This window comes from Phyllobates terribilis, unplaced genomic scaffold (genome assembly GCF_046119375.1).
Source record: "Phyllobates terribilis strain yellow unplaced genomic scaffold, ASM4611937v1 Scaffold_13__5_contigs__length_258822181, whole genome shotgun sequence".
NCBI classification, from domain to species: Eukaryota; Metazoa; Chordata; class Amphibia; order Anura; family Dendrobatidae; genus Phyllobates; species Phyllobates terribilis.
In genome coordinates, this window is record NW_027362773.1 from 125,562,531 (window position 1) to 125,587,665 (window position 25,135).

The 25,135-nt window shown below is 41.2% G+C and overlaps 1 long non-coding RNA gene across 3 annotated transcripts; it reads right to left on the bottom strand.

Annotated features, from left to right (window-relative positions):
* On the bottom strand, nucleotides 1–25,048 carry LOC141174018 (uncharacterized). 3 transcript variants are annotated; one of them, XR_012252746.1, is made up of 3 exons: nucleotides 21,441–25,048; nucleotides 845–20,947; nucleotides 1–426 (listed from the first exon to the last, which is right to left on the bottom strand). It is a non-coding gene; the product is annotated as an uncharacterized lncRNA (long non-coding RNA). The 3 variants fall into 3 exon arrangements; XR_012252745.1 differs by having other exon boundaries at nucleotides 21,384–25,048; XR_012252744.1 differs by having other exon boundaries at nucleotides 845–25,048.
* Nucleotides 25,049–25,135: the final 87 nt, after the last annotated feature.

Genomic DNA, 25,135 nt, shown 5'->3' on the forward strand with positions numbered 1-25,135 from the left:
TAAAAGTACATAAAACTTTTATTACCACTTTGTACGCTTTTGACAAACAGCATTTATCTTAGGATGTGAATGAGAAAGATAATAATCACAGAACATAACAGCGGTTTACTCTACATTCCAAAAAGAATCCCAGCCCCAGCCAAAACATCCTTTAGAAAGTTGTGTAGGTCAAGAAAATATGGACTCATGGTTCTTCCATCACTTGGTACAAGTCAATATTTCAAGGAACACCAGTAGTTCATCTCCAGAAGCATATCAGAAGGATCCTTTTATCCTACAGTGGAAAACCGGCAGCGCTCTAGCCAACAAGTGGACTATTTCAAACCGCGGCGATGAGAAGTGAAGAGTGGAATACTGAGAAGGATGATCCGGGTCTGGATGAAGATGAAGGGTTTTACTAAAACCGGTGAGCACAAAACAAGGGGTCTGTGGAAGAAGAAATTAGTTAGGTTTCATAGCGTACTTTCATTTCATGGGGACTGCATTCCTCTACTGGAAGAGCCGCAGATAACTAACAAATTGAAAAATTACCAAGACACAATCCTTTCCTGCACTCCCCTCATTCTAATAGTAAACTACACTGAAACTGTGCACCATCACTGCTTTCAGCATTATCCGGTCACCTCAACTTCAGCTCATGCTATTTCCAAGGCAAGATCTTCACCATAAAATAGGAAAACAATTAAGTTTGCTAGATGGGGGTCCTGTGCCAAATTCAGTTGCCTTTCGTTAATTTCATGATAAAAAAGCAGTAAAGACAATAACTCTCCCCCCTTTAAGAACAACATTTTTCCAAAATATTTTCAAGATTGCAAAACATGTATACATATATGTATGTATTTACCATAGTAAGTAGGTTGAGGTCACATCATACTGGGATCTTCTCATCAATAAAGTGTGATAAGATGGTGGTCTAACGCTTCTGGATGGCGGTCCCATTGTCTTCTTTAACTCTGATGATAAAGAACAGAAAAGCAAAACACCTACCCACCATTCAAGAAAACTATTTTACAGCAATATTCAGCAGCTATACAATCTGTCTGTATGTATATTTGTATATTCACCACAGTAACCAGGTGTCTAGTAATCTTCAGTGCCATCATACAGGGGTCTTCACACTTGATCTGTCCTGCTGAAATCAATAAGAAGACAATCGCCCCAAAGCCGCTCCAACTTATCTAACAATTTGGACACAATCGCGTTCTTGCTCTTTGAGGGGCTGCATTCCTCAACCACTTGTACCTGCTGGAGGACCACTAATCTGAAAAATATCAAGGAATAAAATCCTTCCTGCACTCACCTCCTCCTAGTAGTAACCTACAATCCTCCTCCGCTCTTCACACAGGAGCCGCACTGCTGAGATCCAGAACACAATCGCTCCAAACCAAGTAAAAGTGAAATGTCACATTGGAGACACGGCTGCTTACAGATCAAGATCTTTCCTCCATACAATAGGATCAATAATGTACGGTAAGGTGGTGGTCTCACATTTCTAGATGGGGGTCCCATTGCCTTCCTTAACTCTGATGGGTAAGAACAGTGAAGCAAAAAAAAGAAAATCTCCCTCTCTCAAGACCATTCTTACAACAGTATATACTGGGAAACAACTCCAGTACAATGTGTATATAGATTTACCACAGTAAGCCGGTTCCCGGCAATCTCCAGTGCAATCACACAGGGCTATCGAAACATCAACTTCACTGCTGGGAATAAGAAGAAAACAAATCGCCCCCAAACATTCTCCAACTCATCCTAAAGTTTGGACACATCGCTGCTCATGTCTGATTGTCTGTATACTGTGGGGTTGTATTCCTCATCCACTGTATTACTGTAGAGCCGCTGATAACAAACGGATCTGAAAAATATCAAGGAAAAAATATTTCCTGCACTCACCTCATCTATATGGGAAACTGCAGAGCACAGCGGCTCCGTCACCGATACTGACACTTCACCTGCCCCTGCTGAGATCAATAAGAAGACAATCGCCTCCAAAGCAACTCCGAGACATCTGACAATTTGGACACAAAATGGCCTTTCCTTCACTCCCCTCATCCTAATAGTAAATGGTTATTTTACAATTCCCTGTTCTCTGCATTATCCGCTCAGATTGTAAAGAATTCCACCATCAGACAATCTCCATCGTCACAGATCCATCATCCATATCACCAATTATATAAAAATATTATTTTCTGTAAAGTATAAGATCAATCAAGTGCGATAAGTTGATCTCACGTTTCTAGATGGGGTCAATCACCAAATTCTGATGCCTTCCTTAACTCTGATGATAAAAAAACAGGAAAGCAGAACAATCCCCCCTTCAAGAACAATCATTTACAGCAGGACACAGCATCTATGGTAATGTGTGCATGTATATATATATTTACCACAGTAAGTAGGTTCCTAGTAATCCTCAGTGATATCATACAGGGGTCCTCACACTTGCACTGCCCTGCTGAGATCAATAAAAAGACAATGGCTCCAAACCCGCTCCCCACTTGTCTGATAGTTTGGACACACAATACAAAAGTGTACTTGCACTTTGTGGGGGCTGCATTCCTCAACCGCTTGTGCCAATAATCTGAAAAATATCAAGAGAGAAAATCCTTCCTGCACTCACCGCCTCCTAGTAGTAACCTACAATCCTCCTCCGCTCCCGGCATTATCCGGTCATAGATCTGTAACGAATTCCAACATTGGACAATCTCCATTCACACAACTCCAACTTATGTCACTAATATTTCCATGTCAACATCTTTTCTCTAGACTACAGGATGAATAAACTACAATAAGAAGGTGGTCTCACATTTCTCGATGGTGGTCCCGTTACCTTCTTCAGCTCTGATGATAAAAAACAGTTAAGGAAAAACAACCTCCCCCTACAAGAACAATCATTTACAACAATATATAGTAAACTCCTCCAGTACAATCTGTATATATATTATAGATTTACCACAGTAAGCGGCTCCCAGCGATCCTCAGTGCCATCATATAGGGCTATGGAACTCCACTGCTGGGAGCAAGAAGAAAAGAAATCGCCCCCAAACAACACGCTCCCTCTCATCTAAAACTATGGCCACCGCGCTGCTCATGTTTGATTGTCTGCATATTGTGGGGGCCATTATTCCTCATCCATTGATAACAAATGGATCTGAAAAACAGCAAGAGAGAAAACCCTTCCCTGCACTCACCTCCTCCCAATAGTCACTGTAATTCCTCTCTGCCCCATCTCTGCTCCTGACATTATCCTGTCACAGATCTGTAAAGAATTCCAACATAGGACAATCTCCATCGTAATCCAACAAAGCGGAATGATGCCACTATCATTTACATATCATGATCTTTTCACTGTACCAAAGAATCGATTAAGTACATTAAAATGGTGGTCTCACATTTCTGGATGGGGGTCGAATGCCAAATTCAGATGCCTTCATTACTCTAATGAGAAAAAAAAACCAAACAAATCCCTTCCACCATTCAAGAACAAACTTTTACCAGCACACACATCTATACATTTTGGCACACTATTGCTTATGTTTGATTCACTTGCATATTATGGGGGCCGTTAATTCTCAAGTATTTTGTACGAGAGTCACTGAAAAACATCTGAAAAAAAATCTTTTCTTGCACTCACCTCATCCTAAACGTAAACTGCAATTCCCCCTTCTCCATTACGATATTGGCATTATCCTATGAGAATGTCCCACTAATTAAAAGTTTTGCCACCAAGCTAAGGTTTTTTCACCATATTATAGGATCAATAAAGTATGAAAGATGGTGCTCAAATGTCTCCAAATACGAGTCCGTTGCTTAATTTAGTTGCCTCTGATAAAAAAATAAATAAAATGCAAATCCCTCCTTCCAGCAAACATATTCAAAGATATATACCAGCAAGCTAGAATACAAATTGCACATATATATATGTATATTTACCCCAGGAATCAAGTTCCTATCGATCTCTGGTGAGATCATACAGGGCTGGTAACACTTTAATTGCACTGTTGGCATAAGAAAGAAGAAAATCTCCCCCAAATCCACTCCAGCTTATCAGACAAGAATATTCGCGTACTTGCATTATGCGGGTGCTGCATTCATACATCATTTTTTTTACGACTCAAGAAGAGCTGACAATCTAAAAAATATTAAGCGAGAAAATCCTTTCCTGCGCTCACCTCCTGCTATTATACAATTCTCCGCTCCCGGCATTATCCGGCCATAGACCTACAACAAATTCCAAGATTGGACAATCTCCATTCACACCACAACTTATATCACTAATGTTCCCATATCAAGATCTTTTCTTTATACTATAGGATCAATAAAACCTCAAAAAGATGGTGGTCTCACATTTACTAATGGGGGTCCAGTGCGAAGTTTAGTTGTCTTTTTAGCTGTGAAAGAACAGTAAAGCAAAAGAAACCCCCACCTCCACCTCAAGAACAACCATTTACAAAAATATCTAATGGCATCTATTGCATTATATCATATATTTTAGATTTACCACAGTAAGCGGCTTCCAGCGATCTCCAGTGCAATCACACAGGGCTATCGAAACATGAGCTTCACTGATGGGAATAAGAAGAAAACAAATGACCCCCCAAACATTCTCCAATTCATCTAAAAAATTGGACACATCGCTGCTCATGTTTTATGGCGAACATATTATGGGGGGTGTATTCCACATCCACTGTATTACTGTAGAGCCGCTGATAAACGTCTGAAAAATATCAAGGCACAAAATATTTCCTGCACTCACCTCATCTGTATGGGAAACTGCAGAGCACAGCGGCTCCATCACCGATGGTAAAGAACAGAAAAGCAAAACACCTACCCCCCATTCAAGAAAACTACTTTACAGTAATACTCAGCATCTATACAATAGGTCTGTAATATATATATCTATTTGTATATTCACCACAGTAACCAGGTGTCTAGTAATCCTCAGTGCCATCATACAGGGGTCTTCACACATGATCTGTCCTGCTGAGATCAATAAGAAGACAATCGCCCCAAAGCAGTTTCAACTTATCTGACAATTTGGTCACACAATCGCGTTCTTGCTCTTTGAGGGGCTGCATTCCTCAATCACTTGTACCTGCTGGAGGACCACTAATCTGAAAAATATCAAGAGAGAAAATCCTTCCTGCCCTCACCTCCTCCTAGTAGTAACCTACAATCCTCCTCCGCTCCCGGCATTATCCGGTCATAGATCTGTAACAATTTCCAACATTGGAAAATCTCCATTCACACCACAACTCTAACTTATGTCACTAATATTTCCATGTCAACATCTTTTCTCTACATTACAGGATGAATAAACTACAAGAAGATGGTGGTCTCACATTTCTGGATGGCGGTCCCGTTACCTTGTTAGCTCTGATGATAAAAAACAGTAAAGAAAAACAACCTCCCCCTACAAGAACAATCATTTACAACAACGTATACTGGGAAACTCCTCCAGTACAATCTGTGTACATATTATACATTTACCACAGTAAGCGGCTCCCAGCGATCCTCAGTGCCATCATACAGGGCTATGGAACTCCACTGCTGGGATCAAGAAGAAAGGAAAATCGCCCCCAAACAACACGCTCCCACTCATCTAAAACTATGGCCACCGCGCTGCTCATGTTTGATAGTCTGCATATTGTGGGGGCCATTATTCCTCATCCACATTGTTGTACTGTAGAGCCACCGATAACAAATCATCTGTAAAATATCAGGAGAAAAAACCCTTCCCTGCACTCACCTCCTCCCAATAGTCACTGTAATTCCTCTCTGCCCCATCTCCGCTCCTGACATTATCCTGTCACAGATCTGTAAAGAATTCCAACATAGGACAATCTCCATCGTCACCACAGCTCCATCATCTATGCCACCATTTCATTAACAATACTCTTTTCTCTATAGTATAGGCTCAATACAGTGCAATAAGATGGTGGTCTCACGTTTCTGGATGATGGTCCCGTTGACTGAAAGCAACTACCCAATCCTTCAAGAAAACTATTTTACAGCAATATTCAGCAGCTATACAACATGTGTATGTATATTTGTATATTCACCACAGTAATTAGCAGGTGTCTAGTAATCTTCAGTGCCACCATACAGGGGTCTTCACACATGATCTGTCCTGCAGAGATCAATAAGAAGACAATCGTCCCAAACCTGCTCCAACTTATCTGACAATTTGGTCACACAATCGCGTTCTTGCTCTTTGAGGGGCTGCATTCCTCAACCACTTGTACCTGCTGGAGGACCACTAATCTGAAAAATATCAAGGAATAAAATCCTTCCTGCCCTCACCTCCTCCTAGTAGTAACCTACAATCCTCCTCCGCTCTTCACACAGGAGCCGCACTGCTGAGATCCAGAACACAATCGCTCCAAACCAAGTAAAAGTGAAATGCCACATTGGAGACACGGCTGCTTACAGATCAAGATCTTTCCTCCATACAATAGGATCAATAATGTACGGTAAGGTGGTGGTCTCACATTTCTGGATGGGGGTCCCATTGCCTTCTTTAGCTCTGATGGGTAAGAACAGTGAAGCAAAAAAAAAAAAAAATCTCCCTCCCTCAAGACCATTCTTCCAACAATATATACTGGGAAACAACTCCAGTACAATGTGTATATAGATTTACCACAGTAAGCCGGTTCCCGGCAATCTCCAGTGCAATCACACAGGGCTATCGAAACATCAACTTCACTGCTGGGAATAAGAAGAAAACAAATCGCCCCCAAACATTCTCCAACTCATCCTAAAGTTTAGACACATCGCTGCTCATGTCTGATTGTCTGTATACTGTGGGGTTGTATTCCTCATCCACTGTATTACTGTAGAGCCGCTGATAACAAACGGATCTGAAAAATATCAAGGCAGAAAATATTTCCCAGCACTCACCTCATCTATATGGGAAACTGCAGAGCACAGCGGCTCCGTCACCGATACTGACACTTCACCTGCCCCTGCTGAGATCAATAAGAAGACAATCGCCTCCAAAGCAACTCCGAGACATCTGACAATTTGGACACAAAATGGCCTTTCCTTCACTCCCCTCATCCTAATAGTAAATGGTTATTTTACAATTCCCTGTTCTCTGCATTATCCGCTCAGATTGTAAAGAATTCCACCATCAGACAATCTCCATCGTCACAGATCCATCATCCATATCACCAATTATATAAAAATATTATTTTCTGTAAAGTATAAGATCAATCAAGTGCGATAAGTTGATCTCACGTTTCTAGATGGGGTCAATCACCAAATTCTGATGCCTTCCTTAACTCTGATGATAAAAAAACAGGAAAGCAGAACAATCCCCCCTTCAAGAACAATCATTTACAGCAGGACACAGCATCTATGGTAATGTGTGCATGTATATATATATTTACCACAGTAAGTAGGTTCCTAGTAATCCTCAGTGCCATCATACAGGGGTCCTCACACTTGCACTGCCCTGCTGAGATCAATAAAAAGACAATGGCTCCAAACCAGCTCCCCACTTGTCTGATAGTTTGGACACACAATACAAAAGTGTACTTGCACTTTGTGGGGGCTGCATTCCTCAACCACTTGTGCCAATAATCTGAAAGAAATCAAGAGAGAAAATCCTTCCTGCACTCACCTCCTCCTAGTAGTAACCTACAATCCTCCTCCGCTCCCGGCATTATCCGGTCATAGATCTGTAACGAATTCCAACATTGGACAATCTCCATTCACACAACTCCAACTTATGTCACTAATATTTCCATGTCAACATCTTTTCTCTAGACTACAGGATGAATAAACTACAATAAGATGGTGGTCTCACATTTCTCGATGGCGGTCCCGTTACCTTCTTCAGCTCTGATGATAAAAAACAGTTAAGAAAAACAACCTCCCCCTACAAGAACAATCATTTACAACAATATATAGTAAACTCCTCCAGTACAATCTGTATATATATTATAGATTTACCACAGTAAGCGGCTCCCAGCGATCCTCAGGGCCATCATACAGGGCTATGGAACTCCACTGCTGGGAGCAAGAAGAAAAGAAATCGCCCCCAAACAACGCGCTCCCACTCATCTAAAACTATGACGACCGCGCTGCTCATGTCTGATTGTCTGCATATTGTGGGGGCCATTATTCCTCATCCATTGATAACAAACGGATCTGAAAAACAGCAAGAGAGAAAACCCTTCCCTGCACTCACCTCCTCCCAATAGTCACTGTAATTCCTCTCTGCCCCATCTCCGCTCCTGACATTATCCTGTCACAGATCTGTAAAGAATTCCAACATAGGACAATCTCCATCGTAATCCAACAAAGCGGAATGATGCCACTATCATTTACATATCATGATCTTTTTACTGTACCAAAGAATCGATAAAGTACATTAAAATGGTGGTCTCACATTTCTGGATGGGGGTCGAATGCCAAATTCAGATGTCTTCATTACTCTAATGAGAAAGAAAAACGAAACAAATCCCTTAAACCATTCAAGAACAAACTTTTACCAGCACACACATCTATACATTTTGGCACACTATTGCTTACGTTTGATTCACTTGCAGGGCTGGTAACACTTTAATTGCACTGTTGGCATAAGAAAGAAGAAAATCTCCCCCAAATCCACTCCAGCTTATCAGACAAGAATATTCGCGTACTTGCATTATGCGGGTGCTGCATTCATACATCATTTTTTTTACGACTCAAGAAGAGCTGACAATCTAAAAAATATTAAGCGAGAAAATCCTTTCCTGCGCTCACCTCCTGCTATTATACAATTCTCCGCTCCCGGCATTATCCGGCCATAGACCTACAACAAATTCCAAGATTGGACAATCTCCATTCACACCACAACTTATATCACTAATGTTCCCATATCAAGATCTTTTCTTTATACTATAGGATCAATAAAACCTCAAAAAGATGGTGGTCTCACGTTTACTAATGGGGGTCCAGTGCGAAGTTTAGTTGTCTTTTTAGCTGTGAAAGAACAGTAAAGCAAAAGAAACCCCCACCTCCACCTCAAGAACAACCATTTACAACAATATCTAATGGCATCTATTGCATTATATCATATATTTTAGATTTACCACAGTAAGCGGCTTCCAGCGATCTCCAGTGCAATCACACAGGGCTATCGAAACATGAGCTTCACTGATGGGAATAAGAAGAAAACAAATCACCCCCCAAACATTCTCCAATTCATCCAAAAAATTGGACACATCGCTGCTCATGTTTTATGGCGAACATATTATGGGGGGTGTATTCCACATCCACTGTATTACTGTAGAGCCGCTGATAAACGTCTGAAAAATATCAAGGCACAAAATATTTCCTGCACTCACCTCATCTGTATGGGAAACTGCAGAGCACAGCGGCTCCATCACCGATGGTAAAGAACAGAAAAGCAAAACACCTACCCCCCATTCAAGAAAACTACTTTACAGTAATACTCAGCATCTATACAATAGGTCTGTAATATATATATCTATTTGTATATTCACCACAGTAACCCTCAGTGCCATCATACAGGGGTCTTCACACATGATCTGTCCTGCTGAGATCAATAAGAAGACAATCGCCCCAAACCTGCTCCAACTTATCTGACAATTTGGTCACACAATCGCGTTCTTGCACTTTGAGGGGCTGAATTCCTCAATCACTTGTACCTGCTGGAGGACCACTAATCTGAAAAATATCAAGAGAGAAAATCCTTCCTGCCCTCACCTCCTCCTAGTAGTAACCTACAATCCTCCTCCGCTCCCGGCATTATCCGGTCATAGATCTGTAACGATTTCCAACATTGGAAAATCTCCATTCACACCACAACTCTAACTTATGTCACTAATATTTCCATGTCAACATCTTTTCTCTACATTACAGGATGAATAAACTACAAGAAGATGGTGGTCTCACATTTCTGGATGGCGGTCCCGTTACCTTGTTAGCTCTGATGATAAAAAACAGTAAAGAAAAACAACCTCCCCCTACAAGAACAATCATTTACAACAACGTATACTGGGAAACTCCTCCAGTACAATCTGTATACATATTATACATTTACCACAGTAAGAAGCTCCCAGCGATCCTCAGGGCCATCATATAGGGCTATGGAACTCCACTGCTGGGATCAAGAAGAAAGGAAATCGCCCCCAAACAACACGCTCCCTCTCATCTAAAACTATGGCCACCGCGCTGCTCATGTTTGATAGTCTGCATATTGTGGGGGCCATTATTCCTCATCCACATTGTTGTACTGTAGAGCCACCGATAACAAATCATCTGTAAAATATCAGGAGAAAAAACCCTTCCCTGCACTCACCTCCTCCCAATAGTCACTGTAATTCCTCTCTGCCCCATCTCCGCTCCTGACATTATCCTGTCACAGATCTGTAAAGAATTCCAACATAGGACAATCTCCATCGTCACCACAGCTCCATCATCTATGCCACCATTTCATTAACAATACTCTTTTCTCTATAGTATAGGCTCAATACAGTGCAATAAGATGGTGGTCTCACGTTTCTGGATGATGGTCCCGTTGACTGAAAGCAACTACCCAATCCTTCAAGAAAACTATTTTACAGCAATATTCAGCAGCTATACAACATGTGTATGTATATTTGTATATTCACCACAGTAATTAGCAGGTGTCTAGTAATCTTCAGTGCCACCATACAGGGGTCTTCACACATGATCTGTCCTGCAGAGATCAATAAGAAGACAATCGTCCCAAACCTGCTCCAACTTATCTGACAATTTGGTCACACAATCGCGTTCTTGCTCTTTGAGGGGCTGCATTCCTCAACCACTTGTACCTGCTGGAGGACCACTAATCTGAAAAATATCAAGGAATAAAATCCTTCCTGCCCTCACCTCCTCCTAGTAGTAACCTACAATCCTCCTCCGCTCTTCACACAGGAGCCGCACTGCTGAGATCCAGAACACAATCGCTCCAAACCAAGTAAAAGTGAAATGCCACATTGGAGACACGGCTGCTTACAGATCAAGATCTTTCCTCCATACAATAGGATCAATAATGTACGGTAAGGTGGTGGTCTCACATTTCTGGATGGGGTTCCCATTGCCTTCTTTAGCTCTGATGGGTAAGAACAGTGAAGCAAAAAAAAAAAAAAACCATCTCCCTCCCTCAAGACCATTCTTACAACAATATATACTGGGAAACAACTCCAGTACAATGTGTATATAGATTTACCACAGTAAGCCGGTTCCCGGCAATCTCCAGTGCAATCACACAGGGCTATCGAAACATCAACTTCACTGCTGGGAATAAGAAGAAAACAAATCGCCCCCAAATATTCTCCAACTCATCCTAAAGTTTAGACACATCGCTGCTCATGTCTGATTGTCTGTATACTGTGGGGTTGTATTCCTCATCCACTGTATTACTGTAGAGCCACTGATAACAAACGGATCTGAAAAATATCAAGGCAGAAAATATTTCCCAGCACTCACCTCATCTATATGGGAAACTGCAGAGCACAGCGGCTCCGTCACAGACACTGACCCTTCATCTGCCCCTGCTGAGATCAATAAGACAATCGCTTCCAAAGCAACTCCGAGACATCTGACAATTTGGACACAAAATGGCCTTTCCTTCACTCCCCTCATCCTAATAGTAAATGGTTATTTTACAATTCCCTGTTCTCTGCATTATCCGCTCAGATTGTAAAGAATTCCAATATCAGACAATCTCCATCGTCACAGATCCATCATCCTTATCACCAATTATATAAAAATATTATTTTCTGCAAAGTATAAGATCAATCAAGTGCGATAAGTTGATCTGATGTTTCTAGATGGGGTCAATCACCAAATTCTGATGCCTTCTTTAACTCTGATGATAAAAAGCAGGAAAGCAAAACAATCCCCCCTTCAAGAACAATCATTTACAGCAGGACACAGCATCTATGGTAATGTGTGTGTGTATATATATATATTTACCACAGTAAGTAGGTTCCTAGCAATCCTCAGTGCCATCATACAGGGGTCCTCACACTTGCACTGCCCTGCTGAGATCAATAAAAAGACAATGGCTCCAAACCCGCTCCCCACTTGTCTGATAGTTTGGACACACAATACAAAAGTGTACTTGCACTTTGTGGGGGCTGCAGTCCTCAACCGCTTGTGCCAATAATCTGAAAAAAATCAAGAGAGAAAATCCTTACCTGCACTCACCTCCTCCTAGTAGTAACCTACAATCCTCCTCCGCTCCCGGCATTATCCGGTCATAGATCTGTAACGAATTCCAATACTGGACAATCTCCATTCACACAACTCCAACTTATGTCACTAATATTTCCATGTCAACATCTTTTCTCTACATTACAGGATGAATAAACTACAATAAGATGGTGGTCTCACATTTCTGGATGGCGGTCCCGTTTCCTTCTTCAACTCTGATGATAAAAATCAGTAAAGAAAAACAACCTCCCCCTAGAAGAACAATTATTTACAACAAATATATAGCAAACTCCTCCAGTACAATCTGTATATATATTATAGATTTACCACAGTAAGCGGCTCCCAGCGATCCTCAGGGCCATCATACAGGGCTATGGAACTTCACTGCTGGGGGCAAGAAAACAAATTGACCCCCAAACACATTCCCACTCATCTAAAACTATGGCCACTGCGCTGCTCATGTCTGATTGTCTGCATATTGTCGGGGCCATTATTCCTCATCCACTGTGTTACTGTAAAGCCACCGATAACAAACGGATCTGAAAAATATGAGGAGAGAAAACCCTTCCCTGCACTCACCTCCTCCCAATAGTCACTGTAATTCCTCTCTGCCCCATCTCCGCTCCTGACATTATCCTGTCACAGATCTGTAAAGAATTCCAACATAGGACAATCTCCATCGTCACCACAGCTCCATCATCTATGCCACCATTTCAATAAAAATAGTCTTTTCTCTATAATATAGGCTCAATAAAGTGCAATAAGATGGTGGTCTCATGTTTCTGGATGGTGGTCCCGGTGACTTCTTTAACTCTGATGATAAAGAACAGGAAAGCAAAACACCTACCCCCCATTCAAGAAAACTACTTCACAGCAATATTCAGCAGCTATACAATATGTCTGTATATATATATTTGTATATTCACCACAGTAAGCAGGTGTCTAGTAATCTTCAGTGCCATCATACAGGGGTCTTCACACCTGATGTGTCCTGCTGAGATCAATAAGAAGACAATCGCCCCAAACCTGCTCCAACTTTATCTGACAATTTGGTCACACAATCGCGTTCTTGCTCTTTGAGGGGCTGCATTCCTCAATCACTTGTACCTGCTGGAGGACCACTAATCTGAAAAATATCAAGGAATAAAATCCTTCCTGCACTCACCTCCTCCTAGTAGTAACCTACAATCCTCCTCCGCTCTTCACACAGGAGCCGCACTGCTGAGATCCAGAACACAATCGCTCCAAACCAAGTAAAAGTGAAATGCCACATTGGAGACACGGCTGCTTACAGACCAAGATCTTTCCTCCATACAATAGGATCAATAATGTACGGTAAGGTGGTGGTCTCACATTTCTAGATGGGGGTCCCATTGCCTTCCATAACTCTGATGGGTAAGAACAGTGAAGCAAAAAAAGAAAATCTCCCTCTCTCAAGACCATTCTTACAACAGTATATACTGGGAAACAACTCCAGTACAATGTGTATATAGATTTACCACAGTAAGCCGGTTCCCGGCAATCTCCAGTGCAATCACACAGGGCTATCGAAACATCAACTTCACTGCTGGGAATAAGAAGAAAACAAATCGCCCCCAAACATTCTCCAACTCATCCTAAAGTTCAGACACATCGCTGCTCATGTCTGATTGTCTGTATACTGTGGGGTTGTATTCCTCATCCACTGTATTACTGTAGAGCCGCTGATAACAAACGGATCTGAAAAATATCAAGGCAGAAAATATTTCCCTGCACTCACCTCATCAATATGGGAAACTGCAGAGCACAGTTATTATTGGCACAGTAAGTAGGTTCCTAGTAATCCTCAGTGCCATCATACAGGGGTCCTCACACTTGCACTGCACTGCTGAGATCAATAAAAAGACAATGGCTCCAAAGCTGCTCCCCACTTGTCTGATAGTTTGGACACAGAATACAAAAGTGTACTTGCACTTTGTGGGGGCTGCATTCCTCAACCGCTTGTGCCAATAATCTGAAAAATATCAAGCAAGAAAATCATTCCTGCACTCACCTCCTCCTAGTAGTAACCTACAATCCTCCTCCGCTCCCGGCATTATCCGGCCATAGATCTGTAACGAATTCCAACATCGGACAATCTCCATTCACACCACAACTCCAACTTATGTCACTAATATTTCCATGTCAACATCTTTTCTCTACATTACAGGATGAATAAACTACAAGAAGATGGTGGTCTCACATTTCTGGATGGCAGTCCCGTTGCCTTGTTTAGCTCTGATGATAAAAAACAGTAAAGAAAAACAACCTCCCCCTACAAGAACAATTATTTACAACAAATATATACTTGCAAACGTCTCCAGTACAATCTGTATATATATTATAGATTTACCACAGTAAGCGGCTCCCAGCGATCCTCAGGGCCATCATATAGGGCTATGGAACTCCACTGCTGGGAGCAAGAAGAAAAGAAATTGCCCCCAAACAACACGCTCCCTCTCATCTAAAACTGACCACCGCGCTGCTCATGTTTGATTGTCTGCATATTGTGGGGGCCATTATTCCTCATCCACTGATAACAAACGGATCTGAAAAACAGCAAGAGAGAAAACCCTTCCCTGCACTCACCTCCTCCCAATAGTCACTGTAATTCCTCTCTGCCCCATCTCCGCTCCTGACATTATCCTGTCACAGATCTGTAAAGAATTCCAACATAGGACAATCTCCATCGTCACCACAGCTCCATCATCTATGCCACCATTTCAATAGCAAATTATCTTTTCTCTATAGTATGGGGTTAATACAGTGCAATAAGATAGTGGTCTCGCATTTCTGGATGGTGGTCCCGTTGACTTCTTTAACTCTGATGATAAAGAACAGAAAAGCAAAACACCTACTCCCCCCTTAAAGAAAACTACTTTACAGCAATATTCAGCAGCTATACAACATGTGTATGTATATTTGTATATTCACCACAGTAATTAGCAGGTGTCTAGTAATCTTCAGTGCCACCATACAGGGGTCTTCACACTTGATCTGTCCTGCTGAGATCAATAAGAAGACAATCGCCCCAAAGCAGTTTCAACAATTTGGTCACACAATCGCGTTCTTGCTCTTTGAGGGGCTGCATTCCTCAATCACTTGTACCTGCTGGAGGACCACTAATCTGAAAGAAATCAAGAGAGAAAATCCTTCCTGCACTCACCTCCTCCTAGTAGTAACCTACAATCCTCCTCCGCTCCAGGCATTATCCGGTCATAGATCTGTAACGAATTCCAACATTGGACAATCTCCATTCACACAACTCCAACTTATGTCACTAATATTTCCATGTCAACATCTTTTCTCTAGACTACAGGATGAATAAACTACAATAACATGGTGGTCTCTCATTTCTGGGTGGTGGTCCCGTTACCTTCTTTAGCTCTGATGATAAAAAAAAACAGTGAAGCAAACCCCCCCCTACAAGAACAATAATTTACAACAATATATACTGACAAAAAAAACTTCAGGGCAATCTGTATATATATATTATAGATTTATCACAGTAAGCCGGTTCCCAGCAATCTCCAATGCAATCACACAGGGCTATCGAAACACATGAACTTCATTGTTGGAAAAGAAGAAAACAAATCGCCCCCCAAACACTCTCTAACGCATTGTCTGCTCATGTCTGATTGTCTGTATACTGTGGGGTTGTATTCCTCATCCACTGTATTACTGTAGAGCCGCTGATAACAAACGGATCTGAAAAATATCAAGGAAGAAATATTTCCCTGCACTCACCTCATCTATATGGGAAACTGCAGAGCACAGCGGCTCCGTCACAGATACTGACACTTCACCTGCCCCTGCTGAGATCAATAAGACAATCGCTTCCAAAGCAACTCCGAGACATCTGACAATTTGGACACAAAATGTCCTGTCCTGCCCTCCCCTCATCCGAAAAGTAAAATGTTATAATTCTCTGCTCCCGGCATTATCCGCTCATGGTTCGTAAGAATTCCAACATTGGACAATCTCCATCGTCACAGCTCCATCATCCATATCACCAATTCCATAAAAATATTATTTATCTAAAGTATCGGGTCAATCAAGTGCGGTAAGTTGATCTGATGTTTCTAGATGGGGTCAAACACCAAATTCTGATGCCTTCTTTAACTCTGATAAAAAAAAACAGGAAAGCAAAACAATTCCCGCCCCTTCAAGAAGAATCTTTTACAGCAGGACACAGCATCTATGGTAATGTGTGCGTGTATATATATATATATATATATATATATGTGTATATATATTTGTATATTTACCACAGTAAGCAGGTTCCTAGTAATCTTCTGTGCCATCATACAGGGGTCTTCACACATGATCTGCCCTGATGAGATTAATAAGAAAAAATTCACCCCAAACCCACTCGTCTGATAGACTACACCTCTCCTCTATCGCTGCCCTCGGCATTATCCGGGCATAGATCTGTAATGAATTTCAGCACAGGACACTGTCCATCGTCATCACAATTCCTAATTATGTCACTAATTTTCAAGTCAAGATCTTTTCTAAAAAAAAAAAAAAAAAGCTAAAAGATTGTGCTTGCACGCATCTGGATGGGCGTTCAGGATCAAGTTCAGTTGCAGTCTTTAACTCTGATGATAGAAGAACAGTAAGCCAACCACTTGCCCTTTAAGATTTATCTTTTACAATACATACTGGTATACACCATATCAATAATCTGTACATTTACCACAATAAGCAGCTTCCTAGCAATCTTCAGTGCCATCACACAGGGGTCGTCACACTTGAATTGCGCTGCCAAGATCAATTAGCAGACGATTGCCCCAAACTGCTCCAACTTATCTGACAACTTGGGACACACAATTGTGTACTTGCCCTTTGTGGGGCTGCACTACTCACTTTGTTCTAATGGAGGGCAACTAATCTGAAAAATAATAAGGGAGAAAAAAAATTCTGCACTCACCTCATCCTAATGAATCTTCAGTCAAATCATACTGGGCTCTTCAATTGGAAAATTGCCCCAAACCCACCCCCAATTTATGTGACAATTTAACCATGCCGCTCCAGTCTGATGTCCTTCTTGTATTTTGTGTTTCTCAGTCACCTTGCTCTATTAGAGCCTCAGATTACACATTGACCAAGGAGAAAGGCCTGTTCTGCACTCACCAACTAAATTGCAAAAACTTTAACCACTAATATTTCCCAAAGTTAAGTCCTTTCACCGTACTACAGGATCCATAAGGTATGCCAAGTTGGTGTGGTCTCATTTTTTCTGGATGAAGTTCTTGGTACAATCTAGATAGCTTTCCGGAGAATTTTAAAAAAGAAAAAAAAAAATCCTTTCCCCTTTAAGCACAAGAATTTTATATGAATACATATTGGGAAAAATACTAACAATCCTTACACTGAACTATAAATACAGTAGGGATGCACCCTATAGATTAAGCAACCCATAATCCCATGGGGGTAACCCAGAAGGAAAAGTGCAATGAAGCCACACTTAAGCAAAATGCAATTATTTATTTAAAAATATAAGAAAAAATATAAAAAGGCGAGGTCATCTCAATAGGATCCAGATTAATCAGGCACAAAGTAATTTTACTAAGGCACTTAAGTATTATGGGTAGTAGTCTATAGCCGCACAAAAAAAAATATATTATATATATATATATACACACACCCCTTGTCTGAAAAATACTAAAAAGTGAGAAAAGACCTTCCTGTACTCACCTCCATCTGTAAACTGCACTTTGACCGTTTGAAAACCGAACTGCTGAGATTATGAAATGTCCCCAAACCTACTCGAAGTAGACTGGCAATTTGGGCACATGGCTGCTCAAGATGGCATGCTCATTTTCTGGAATATGTTATTATTAAAACATATTTTTCTGCTGAAGAACAGGTCTGGAAGATACCAGGATAAAAGCTTTTCCTGCACCCACCTCACCCTAATAATAATCAGAATTTCACCTCTGCTCCAGGCATCATCCTGTCGTAGATTTGTAAACGGCTGCAGCACTACAATTCCCAAGTTAGGATCTTTTCCCCATACTATGGGATAAGTAACGCACACCAGTGTTCTTATGGTTCTGGTTTGGTGGTGAGGGGCTCGCGCCAAGACCAGTTGCCTCTTTCAGTCTGTTACAAAATACAAAAACAGTAAAAGCAAAATACCCCACCCGTAATTTTTTTTATATCATCACAAATTTCTACCACTCTTCAGTGAAAGCATACAGGGCTCGTCCCTTAACTGCACTGCTGAGATGAATTTTGGTTTAGAGCGAAAGCTAACGTGGACACATGGTTGTTCAAGATTGATGGTGAACTTGCATTTTGTGGAGGCAGCATTCCTCAACCAGTGTTTCAATGGAGACGAACGACAGATCTGAAAAATATCAAGAAAGAAAAGCCTTTCCTGCCTTCACCAAATCCAAAGGTAAACGGCGATTCACTACTGCTCCATCACTGCTCCTGGCATTACCCTCTCATAGATGTTAAGGGCAGTCTCCATCGACATCTCTGTACCATTGTCACACATCAAGATGAATCTGTCATAAGTTTAGGGACAAAGCAGAAGACAAGGATGCTTTCATGTCTCTGGTTAGAGCATAAAAGTGACGAAAAAAGTGAAGCGAGAAATCTCCACTTTACTTTTACACTAATATCTTCACAGAGCTGTGTATATTTACCACAGTAAGGTTTCTAGCAATGAGTGAAATTATACAAGGTAATCAATGCTCAAATGGCACTATCGAATCATAGAAGACAATAGCCCAAAAACAGTTTGATCATGTACTCCGGATTCTGTGGGAGCTGCACACCCTTCAGTTTTACTGGAAATCCACTGACCAAAATCTGATCTGAAAAATACCAAGAGGATAAACCACTCCTGTTGCATTTATTTCAGTAGAAGCTGCACTGTGCTTCTGTTGCGACGTTAGCAGGTTCTTGTGAATCTCTATTGAGTACAGGTGTATAGTGCAGGTCACATGCGTTGGGAGCAGGGGGGGGGGTATAGTCGAGCCTTCACTATACTCCACAACCACTAACAAACCTTAGATTTTACTGATAAATCTATTATATTAATAGATTATGTGGGAAACTAGTTGCTCCCACATCACTATAATACAGAAAAATCACATAGTACAAGTGACTTGACAGTTTACCAAACATTTCACAACTGCCTATGTATTTTCAATTCCTGCTAAGCTAGTAGAGATGGTAGCCATGTATAATATGCAAGAAATACCCATATACCCTTCTATTATTACAGGAAAGACATCACAGAATAAAACGAAACACAACCAGTATTACGTTATCCTACATACACCAGGCTGCTTGAAATCTTCATTTTGGAATGTGTCCTCTTCATGAGACGTCACAGGAAATTAATAGTTTGATGCCAGCATACTCCAGAGTTTAACTGCAAAGCGGCTTATTGTTTTGTAATAAACAAGGTTTACATTTTATTGTGAAAGAAATTTCTAACCTTCAAGACCAAAATAATGTCTTTTTCTATCAATTGTAACCCTATTTAACCACACTAATCTGAATATTGCCACTTAGTGAACACAATTGTTGAGTTTTGCATTGGCTTGGGAACGGGAATACATTTGCAAAGAATGGACCGATAACTTCCAGAAACAGCCCCACACTTGTCCATGGGTTGTCTGGAATATTGCAGCCATTAGACTCCAGTTCAAGGTCTTTTTATCCAATATTATAGAACCTGTCCATGTTGCAGATACCTCCCATTAAGATTCCCCACCAAATATCTTATTGTAATAAAAAAAACTTAATTCAGTATAAAAGATATTGGATTGATACATGGTCATACGCTCTGTTTAGACAAAATTATTTTTCTTTGCAGGCCAACATTTGCAATGGTTTGAAATGGTGATTGAGCTGGGGATGTCAGAGGGACAGTCCCTATAATCTAGATAAAATTGTTGATATTCTGGCTTGCGGCACACTACTAAAATTAAAGACTTGTTGTATAACCTTCAGAGAAATCACCAAGTTCTCCCCACTAAATGTAGAAGTTGCAGTGACTGTAAATACTTGTCAAGGGTTGGGGTTCCATTTACTGTCTACAGATTTGTGGACCCTCATAGCATGCACACCATCAGGAGTCTCAAGTGCCAGGAGCTTGACCACAAGTATACCATTTGCAGACATGTGGTCACATGCCAACTAGAAATGCTTGGCCTCACTCAAAACTAGAAATGCTTGGCCTCACTCAATAGGAGTGAATTGAGTGATGCTGGACAAGTCGCCGGAAAGTTTAAATAAACATTGCTGACCGCACACAAATTGGGATGCACATCCAAACATTCCAAGGAACCAACTCGGAAGTCTTCAATCATAATAAGTTAGACCGCGTCCAGTTCAGGGTGTTCAATCAATAAGGCAGAATAAAACCTTATTACAGGATTGAATACCCTGGACTAGACAGTCTACCTTTAGGCTTACGTCTAGTCATAATGTGACCAGAAGTATGCAAATCACATACTTGTAGTCATGTGACCACCCACTCATATCCAATCTTAAGTGTCCGTTGTGAGGCTGCACAAGTCTGCAGTCCCATAATGACTACACCAAGGCCAGACAACCCCTTTAAGTTAGCCTTACCCATCCAGCACTGTAGACATACACATGGTTTACCTTCTGCTGACAGCTGTGCCAGTTAAAATATATGCAAAATGATGAGCTGCCTCTGAAACCTGCATCAAGGTTCTTGAGCATGCTGCAAAAAGGCTCTGTAGACCTACAAATACATCGTATGCCGTGTTTAGAAGCTGGATAGTTAGAAAGCAGCCATTCTCCTGTGGTCATAGGGACAGAACACAAAGTGGTAAGGATAGTGGTCATTTATTCTGATCAAAGGACCAATTCCAGAATACAATCTTTTTTCTGAACACGTGTTAATCTAGCTCCCCTTTTTAATATAGGATAGGTTATAAATGCTCTCCTCACTGTAGTACACCATTAGAGAGCAGCTCTTTTTTTTTTAATTGTAGATCATGTAACCCCCATTTGAACAGCATGATAAAAAGCATAGGGGTAGTAATTGGGCAAAGAGTGAATAATCATGCCCCCAACATGGTTTTCTATTTTGATCTTTAGGAATGTTAAGGGCCTGCGCAAGGACAAATCCACCGCCAGTACCCCTTGTACTCCAGGGAAAAAGCACATGAGCATACCTTTTCAGTGCTGCTAAGACACGATACCAAGTTGCCCAGACATCATAACCATCTTACTTGTAAAAGTTCCTGATTGGCAGAGAAGGAAACTTGGCTGTGTCTCTGAACTCCATTTCCGAGGATGGAGAGATCACAAAAAAAACAAGAAGTGCATGAATTGTATGGCAACTGAAAGCAGTTTTGTGTAAAAGTTGTCGGTAGTTGTGTAGAACAAGTTGAAAGTTATTTGAGTTACATCCCACACTGCCAAATTAGTAAAAACAAAGACAAAAGTATTTTGTTTGACAAAGGGAATATGGTCATTCACCTTGCTGTATATCAGCCTTTATGGCAGTGTCACTGTAAAGCTACATATTTAGCCATTACAGACTTTTTTGTGGTTGCTATAAGCAACTTTTAAAGCATTGCTTGTGGCAATGTATGCACATACATATCTACATGGAAACTATATGAAGCACAATTAGCAAAATATGATAATGTAGGCACCAAAGCGGTGTCAAATGAACTGTGTGTAAATCATGCAGACTTGTTGACCTTTTATTACACTTAACTGATAAGAGACGCTGCAGACTTAGCATCACTTGACATCTTCATTGAGGGCATGTAACCTGACTCATTCAGGATGAGTAACCTGTCCAAGGAAACGAAATCAAAAATCTTTCAGACAACTAACAAGTCTCATGTGTACACGTGTCACTTAACCTTGAACCATAAGGTCCATGCGCTATAGAAATCCAAGACCTTTATGTTTTAGTGGCTTTACCAAGTGTAACCAAGATGTAGAGTACTCAGATCAGCAGAAAGACGACAGCAGGATTGGGTGGTACCAGAATGACCTAGACCTTGATCACTTCTCTCCTGCCTGATAATTACCATTGGGAATTTGCACCAAATCCTTTAAGAAAGACATTGAAACAATACATTTATTTTTTTAATTTAATAAATAATGTACAAGACACAGCAAATGCATAAGCAACTTACAGCAACAAGAACCAAGGAAAGACCTTACTTGTTTATACAGGTTTATGAAAGCATGTTTCTGATTGTCAGTCAACAGTAACACCAAAAATAGAACATCCTAGGAAAAAAAAAATGTAAAAAAGATACATCCACATGTTACAGTATTCATGTAGATCTAGTCCTAAGGTTTGTCAATTCATGCATTATCTCATGGGAGTCTAAATGTACTGGTAGTTTGCTGAAGTTTGGCAATATGCACCAGAGTGTAGTTTGGACAGGGAGAAAGATAACCTAGCACAATGTACTATTATACTACATAGTAGCCATTTGTAGATGCTCAATTTTTTAAATTATTAATTCACTTCAGCATTTGCTAGCTTGGGGAGAATAAAATTTAACACAGCAACCAGATTAAGTCACCATGAAAACAGGAATCTGTGGGGTATTTCACTTGCCTTAAAGGGGCATTCAGTTCAAATACTTCTCCTTTTCACAGGATAGGACCTGTTTGATTGCTGGGGTCTGACTGCTGTGGCACCTAGCAATCCCAAGAACCAGAGCTCTGAAGAAACCTAGTCTGAATGGAGAGGTGGTCAATCACACACTACCGCTCCATTCATGCTTAATGAATTAACACTTAATGGAGCAGCGACAACACTCCCATTCAGTTGGGGTGCAGAGCTCTGTTTCTTCGGATCGCTGGGGACCACAGCGGTTGGAACCCCAGTGAATGGAAAGTTATCACAGGATAGGATACATTTCCAACTTGATAATAACCCTTTAAATATGGCATACAGCTATCCTCCAGGACACGTATTAGGGGGAAGGGAAATACTTCATACTAATGTTTGCTTACCAGGTAGCGTGTGCTTGATTATTTCGATAGCCTAAAAGCTTGGAAGGCTCTCCTGCTTACCCATTATCTATGAAGTGGCCACAAATGGGTGAGGTTTCCTCCCAGATGTGATTTCATGTTTGAGAAGATTAAGACTAGTAGAAAATAAACAAAAAGATCTGTTTGGTGACCAGACACCTGCGCAGACAACCCCCACTGCTGGTGCCTGAAGTTTAGAGGTGCTAGTGGCCAAGGATCACGAAAATGAGGTTCTATGACTGCATCCTAAGGAAAAAGAATTTAAGTTAACATGGGGTCATGGAAAGTGGTTCAATGTGGTGTTCATCGTCCTATAACAAGCAGCTGTAACATTACAGTTGTATTATAGCAAATAAGATCAGCAACATAACAGATTGCTACTAATGTAACAAAACATGTTTCATTATGTAATTTAATGACTTCTTACAGTTTACAATCTCATTGTGACGGAAACCAGATATCACCTAGTTATCTTTACCAAGTTGCCCTGTAAAATCTCAAAATAAATGTATACTGGTGGTCAATGTGATACTTAGCCCACTAACTGGGTGGCCTCGGTTGGCCGGCAAGATAAGTGCAAACATCTGTTTTCCCGGGACAGTCTATTTGGGTTGCTTATTTCAAGCACCAAGTTCATTTCGGGCAGATTCAGTCTTTCGTCCGGTTTCTGGTATGGGACCAATCCATCAATAGTCTTTAATTCTGTTGCGTGGCTCCATCGCTGTTCGTCCGTGGAAAAATGCAACGGCTCTTCAGAGAATGCACATGGGATATATATTTCTTGGCTATTACAAAGCTCCCGTTACAAACCACAAGTGAACATTTAAATGTTAAAAATACCATTTTACCAAGATTGAGAAAAAATATATATTGTATCCACTAAAATCTTCATTGCTTAAGAGCAACAAGTCAAATCCAGAAACTGCCAGAAGAGCAGTCATTGAAATGCCATTACAGAGCAGGAACAAGAGGGGGCGGTGAAGAGCCTCACTACCAACCATATATGGCATCAGGAATACAAGGGGCAGGTTAACGAGTCACCACTTAACTCCACCCACTAAAATATCAGCTTCTATATTTGGCAAAAGGTAAGCCTACCACTAAAGGGCAGGACACGTATGGCCATTAGTTCCGCCCCCTAGCAAGAACTCATAAAGATATCAGCTTCATGCTGACGTGGAGCTACATTGGGTGTGTCCTATTACATACTGGTGGCTATCTAGCAACTGAGCACAACTTAACACATCATCAACCTTAGCCCCGCCCACTAGCAGACAACGCCCGCTTAGCAAAAGAGATGACGTAAAGCGAGTCAGCCCCATAACTCCGCCCTCCCTCAGGCTACCAGCGGCCATATTTGAGAAAAGCCGCAGTCACCCGCCCCACCGAGTACACTCCAAGCACCCGCCATACTCTTGCCTACGCTGATAAAGCACCGGCGTCCATGTACTTAATGAACGCAGTTTAACCCACCTCCCATTTAAGTCTATAGCCAGTAGACCCCGCACAACATCAAGCTGCATCAAATACGAGGCAAGTCTTCCTATATGGACGGATTAATAAAAAATCAGCTCAAGTCTCACATGATACACCTTCACACAGTAAACGCTAACCCGCGCTATCACCCGCCCAATAATCTGGTAAAATGGTATTTTACGTTCTAATAAAGTCAATGGGAACAAAATACCTTACACAGAAGCCTATATAATAGCCGAGAAATGCCAGGGAAGGAAACAAAGGGTTTTCTGTAGCTTAAGACAGCAGCTTCATCACGACAAGGCTTCCTCTCGCAGACGTCTCCGCAGCAATGAGAGACGGCATCTGGGGGAAGGTTTTTATAGGCTCTCGTGACGTCACATATACCAGCTCCAATGTTGTATCCTTCCGCGAGTGCTACGTGAGGAGAACTTCATGTAGT